The 6416-nt window shown below is 45.2% G+C and overlaps 1 long non-coding RNA gene across 1 annotated transcript in view; it reads right to left on the bottom strand.

The window, feature by feature from the left end:
* Positions 1 to 2757: 2757 nt before the first annotated feature.
* LOC108446795 overlaps positions 2758 to 6416 on the bottom strand; it is a 16673-nt gene continuing 13014 nt past the window's right edge. Inside the window, exon 3 of the long non-coding RNA XR_001862097.1 lies at positions 2758 to 2772. This is a non-coding gene — a long non-coding RNA (uncharacterized LOC108446795). The remainder of the gene's footprint in view (positions 2773 to 6416) is intronic.

Here is a 6416-nt window from a genome sequence, read left to right as displayed (position 1 = left end):
CCCAGGTAAGGCACTCACGTGTCTGCAGGTCAGGTTGCCTCTTTCTCACAGAGCTCTTTTGGAGCCCTCTCCCCTGGCTGAGGTATCACCACTCAAACTGCAGTTCCAGAACCCCCCAAGGTCTGTCCTTCCATTCACTGCTCTGTTCAGTGCTGAACTCAGTGCCAACCAGGATATCCAGTCCTACACTCCCATTTCTACATGTGCACAATGAACCAGCTCACCCTTGAACAGGGGATCAGATCAGCTTCCCAGGCTGTACTTCAGACACGAGCTGGGACAGACTCTGCTGGTATTTTAAGGCAAGCCAAGAAACCACAAGCACCTCTGCTGATTCTGAGACCGACTGCCCTCCAACAGCCGAGTGGGAATCCCTGGGACCCCTCAGTGCTTTGGGAACGTCTGGTTTCATTCCTGGGGAACTTGGCCTCAGGAACACCATCCCTGCTTCGACACCTCTCATCTGCCCTTGCTGCACGCTTCTCTCCTGATTGTTCTTAGAAGGGGTGCAAGCTGACCTGGTGAGATTTTTGGCAGCCTGAGCTCAGCCTGGCTATTAAGGCACTGTGGATTTGTGGAACCAAGTGTCTATTTCACCTTTGGGCTTTGCTACAGTCCCAGAGCATAAATACAGACTCATTCCTGACTTTTCCCACTGTCTCCACTACTGCCCCACAGCAACCATGAGCTGCAGAGCCAAACTGATCTGCAGGAATTCCTAAGAAAGGCTGCTTCAAGAAAAAACAAAATAAAAGACTCCTTCCTTTTAAAGCAGAAGCACAAGGCCCCAAGCAAAAAACATGCACACAATTAAATTGATTTGTGCATGGAAATGTGGTGAGCACATGAAAATGCAGCATATTTCTGTGCTGCCTTGGGCTTCTGACTTTATGGAAATTCACTCCAATATATTATACCCTATTTGTCCTTTGAAAAACAAACCCCCATTATTAACTAAAATGCCCATACTGAATAAATGTGATTGTCCCATGCTAGCTGGATTGACTATTAAAAAAACCCCCCAAACTAACAGTTCATATCCTTTTCATTAATATAACTGTCTTTTCAGCAGAAAAAAGGAAAAAGACAATGGCAGAGTCTCTTATGTTGACATACACGTTAATCAGCAAGTCACCAAGCAAAGTTCATAATCCAGACAGGCTTCTGCTTTCCAGACCAAACTGAGCATGAAATAGTGACCCATATTGAGTGAGGAAATTGTATTCCTGGGCTGAATTAAATCCAAAAATGCCTATTGGTAGGTTGGTTCTTAAAATGAACAAAGTACACTTTCTGATGGAACAAGATATTTCAAAATGAGAATCTGGGAAAGCCTTTTTCCTCAGGGGTCAGTCACTGTAACTTCACACAGTTGTGCCTCAGGGCTGTATTTTGTAGGCATATTGGTTCTACCAGACCAACAATTGCTGTTTCAAAAAAGAGTAATAAAACTTTCAAAACGGAAGGAGTGGAGGACTAAGACAGACAAAATCCTGCAACCCACAGGATTTTTTAAGCATTTGGATCATGGTTCATTCTCCCACCCCTTCTGACTCCAAAGGAGTTTTATCACTGACCTTGGCAGGTTATGCCAACACTGAACACTCAGGACTATAAACCCTGGGAGGTTCACTCACAGAACCTCTCATTTCACTGCTCGTTTTAGTTATGAAGGATTTATCAAAACACACACTTCTGTAGAAATGTTGCAGAACTGGTGCTGATTCTATTTTATACCTCATCCACCTGACCGGTTTCTTTTCAATTTTCATATATGATCAGGTGTAAGAAAACACCTGTTTCACCAGTTCTGGCAGTGGCATGATAGAATGTGACCCACACCACATATTTCCTGAGATGCTTGCAGCACTGATGTGTGTCCTTGTGTAAGGAGACAGCAGGGATCAAACCTTTTACCTGCATGATGGTGTTTACTGAGACCAAACCACAAAGAACAGATGAATTCCAAGATCATCAAAATTAACTCCTGACAAACGATGATGAGATTCAAATCAAACACTGTTAAAGACAAACATAAATTAGAGCAGAGTGAAATAGTAATGTTAAATTAGCAGCAAGATTCTTGGGGTTATTTAATACACTAAGTGGAAGTCATAAGTTGTGATATAATATTTCATTGAAATGTATTTCTGTCAGCTGGACACAGTAAAAAGTTGTCAATGTTTCGTTTGAAAGGGATAAAATGTGTGTTTGGTGATAGTTCAAGGAAATGAACACTTGCCTGTTAGAGTTGTGAACACCTCCATCCAAGATGAAACTTTGCTACCAACAGCTAGCCCAGGCCCATCAGGACAGGCGTTCAGAGGTTCTGCCCCATTGGGAGTTCATTGGCCACTACAGCTCAGAACAAGACATCCAGCCACAGATTTCATTCCAGTTGGAAACATTTCCCAGTCTCTCCCAGCTCAGTCCAGGACAGAACAGCTGTGTGGTCCACAGATGGCCACCAGTGACACCCCTGTGTGTTCATGGTCAAGTGATAAAACCAATCCAGCCCCGTGAGAGCTCCCACGGACCTCACCCCCCTCAGAGGGAAGTTGACTGGCAAAGACTTAGGTTTTGAATATTAAGAGCACAAAAATACCACAGTGAGCCGATATTTCAATGCCAACTCGATTAAAATGCTGGCAGTGGGAAGTGCTCCAGGAGACCTTCCAGCACGGATACTCTGGGTGCTGGAGCACCGCCCTGGCTCCTGAGGAGAGCAGCCGAAGGAGAGTACCAGTGCTGGATGAACCCAACCCTTCCCCCCTCATCCATGGAGCACTGAGAGCTCTTAGAGCTCCGGGCTCTGCATGAACACAGAGCAGAGGTGCCCAGGCCTGGCCACACAGCCTGGGGCACCACAGCCTGGGCAGAGCATTTGGTCCCTGTGTCCCTGACGTCCCTGGTCAGCAGCGCTCCGGCACCAGCTGCAGCTGCTCTCTGCTGCACAGGGAGGGAATAAGGTTTCCTTATTGCTCAACAAAAGCTGCTCTGTTGGGACACTGTGTTTGGGGTTGTGGTGCTCCTGCTGCCAAACACCTGCATTTAGTCAGACACGAGTGCAAAAGAATCACAGTTTGTGAGTTGTGTTTCTATTGTCAGACACCAACCCCAACAAGGCATCCAGTGAAAACTGCCTGGACACTCTGCTCCGATGCTGCATTTTGGTGTCTTCACATACTGTACAGCAAGAGTGAGTGAGTGAGTGAGTGAGTGAGAGAGTGAGTAACAACAGCAGCCCCTTGAGCTCAGTGTTGGGCAATTCTGCATTAGAAAATGTCCTGCAGAATGTCTGGGGGGTAATCAGACCCTTTATTCAGTTCTGCTTTTTCTTTTGTATTTTTAATGTCAGTTCTGACTTGCTTCCTTTTTTCTGACTAGTGAGATTTCCCCCTTGGTTCTATTTGAAGTGGTGTATTTTATTTATTTTATTTTATTATTATTATTACAGTTAACATAATTGATATGTGTATTTTAAGAAGGATGACTTCATCTGACTTGCTCTGTTTGTTTGGTTGAAGTTATCTTATTGGCTGAGAAACTACAGGAGACTTTCCAGAGTGCAGAGCTGTGCCCTGTGCCTGCAAAGCAGACAGGTGTAATTACCAGCTTACTTATGATGCCAGAAGATCTTCATACAAAAACTCAGCAGTGCCTTCTCAAGGTCTTACACACCAAAACATTGTCTTAGTTGTGGCAATGGAGACTGAGCACATCAGGGAGTCTGGATTCTGAGCTTCTCTTTCCTGCAAAACTGCTGGGATCGCAGTTGTGCTGCCCGTCACCCTGTCCTTCAGCTCTTGAAATCCCTGTCCAGCTGCACCATGGCACTGACACCAAACACAGAACATGCAGAGCCAGGGGGATAAAGCTGATGCAAAAACAGCTTTTTCAACAGCCCTGGTGCCCCAGGCAGTGGCCACTGGCTATGGCATGGTGGCACACAGATGCGTGGTACCTGCCAGGTGTGCCACAGCCACAGGGACACTCACAGCAAGAAGCCACAGCACATAAACAGATACAACTGAGAGCTGGTAAGAGCTACTCCACTCAATCACTCTGTTCCTAAAGCATGCAAAATCAGAAAATAACTCCAACAAAGAATGCAGCTGCCTTAGATTAGCCCTAAAAGGATTCTCTTACAAAGGCACTGGCAGAGCCATTTCATCACTGCCATAAACCAAATTTGAATGAGCAAGCCCAGGGCTCTAAATCTGGATTTATGACTCTGATACCAACTCCATAAACCATCTACAATCACTTGAGTGGCTGGATTAAATTCAGCTGTGTGGGAAAGAATGTGAGTCTGTCAACTTCAATGAAAGCATGTCCACCTTGCACTGATCCTGAACCTGACTCCAAAGAACTAACTGGAACCTGACTCACAGCACACACAGCAGATGGTACAGTTCCAGCCGTATTTTGGAAAACTGGGTGACTCAGCTATTTCTCTTCTGATTTTTTTCATCTCTTCAGAGTTTTCTTGGTTCTCCTCAGGAGCTGAGTTTACACATCCTTCCCACAGAACCTGCAGGCTGATCCCACCTTCACTTTACACCAGCATTTTATTTAGCTGGCACAGTCCACTACCCAGGAACTCCCAGAGCAGCTTGCCTTCAAGAACCCTGTCTCCTGCCTGAAAGATCAGGCAATATGTGACCAAAACATACAAGTGATCCAGCATTTAATATCAACTCTGTGAGGCTTCATATAAATACACAATGAGAAGGGAAAATCCACACATATTGGGAAAAAAGGAACATTACCTCTTCAAAAAATGTTCCCATCTGCCTGACCAGGTTGTTACTAATTTTGCACATGCACTGATCCAAAGTGCATGACAAATGTAATACATCACCCCATATGACCCCCACACAAGCATTGCTATGTGTTACGTACACACAGAAATCACAAACATTGCTCATGATGTGTAACTTTTGTTTACTCACAGGGCTTTGTGCAAGGTGCCAGTGGGTTCCCTGTGAAAGCAGGAACAAAATGGCCAACCAGCGACACAGCACTGGGGCAGGTGGGCCCTTTGCAGAGATCCCCACTTTGAATCCAACCCATTCACTATTTGCAAAATAATCCTCAGAACATGAACTCAACAATAGCTCAGGGCAGGTTTTGTATCTGGGGCACCTACTTCCAATGACACAAATACACTGTTCCAAATATCCCTGAGCCCAGAGTGGGAAAAGCAGAGGGCTGATAACTGCAGCTAAATCCTGCCCTCCACAGCAGCCAAAAATTATAGTCTGGGTTGTTCTCCCTGGAACCACAAAATGCCACAGGAATATCCATCTCAAAAATTATTCTGTGTCCTTTTGTCTGGCTTTCACATGGCAAAGTCAGAGTGGCAGCAACAAATTTTACTATCAGATATTGAGAAAAGGGGTTTATTATTTATTTGAACTGTAATATGCAGGGCAATTCTAAACAAGCTGCTGTGGTACCTTCAGTACAAATGCCAAACAAACCAAATAATCACCACCACCAAACCACAGCAGCTGGAACAGAACAGTTCCTCTGCAATGCCCAAAAAGAACTGGAGGCATGGAAGGAATGGAAACAGAATACTGCAGAAAACCATAATACAGCTGCATATCAAAAAGAAGAAAGCTCCTGATGAAGTTCTCTGAAAACTTCTGTATTTGGCTATTCAGGGGACATGATGACCTGACCTTGTCACCTCAAGAGTAAACTGCTTGCCCTGCTCCAGTGAGAGGTAATCTGAAAAACGACGGCAGGGATCAGGAGAAAGTGTGACTTTCTGTAACAGCATCAAATACATCTCTTTTGGGTTAAGACTTCAAATTGCTTCTGAATCCTGACATAGATTCTTCTCAAATCTCTGCATTCCACCCCAGTAGTGAACACCTGCCCTCAGGTGTCTGAACTCTGATTCAGACAGTTCAGACCAATTTCCATGCACTCACCTTATGAAGCCACTGTGACAATAAAAAGGATCAATACTCGGACCTTCTGCTAAAACTGACACAGAACCGACTGAGAGGAACTGGTACAAGTCAGATCAGATTAATAATGTCCAGAGGATCTCATTATTTGGGGCTTACTTGCTATTATTTACTCTCCTGTCAACACAGATTGTCACAGAATCCCAGAATCCCTGAGGCTGGAAAAGATCTCCAAGACCATTGAGTCCAAGCTGTACCCGATGCCCACCTTGTCCCCAGCCCAGAGCCCTGAGTGCCACCTCCAGGAATTCCTGGGACACCTCCAGGGATGGGCACTCCACCCCTCCCTGGGCAGCCCCTGCCAAGGCCTGACCACCCTCTCAGTAAATAATTCTTTTCTAATACCTATTTTTTCCTAATATCTAACGTTTCCTAACACCTATTTTTTCCCAGAGCTGCTGCAGGGAAGCCACCCATGGAGAGTTGGGTTCT

This window comes from Corvus brachyrhynchos, unplaced genomic scaffold, assembly GCF_000691975.1.
Source record: "Corvus brachyrhynchos isolate BGI_N302 unplaced genomic scaffold, ASM69197v1 scaffold544, whole genome shotgun sequence".
In the NCBI taxonomy this organism is placed as follows: Eukaryota; Metazoa; Chordata; class Aves; order Passeriformes; family Corvidae; genus Corvus; species Corvus brachyrhynchos.
Note: the sequence above shows the minus strand (reverse complement) of the source record. Positions and strands in the feature narration are given on the sequence as shown.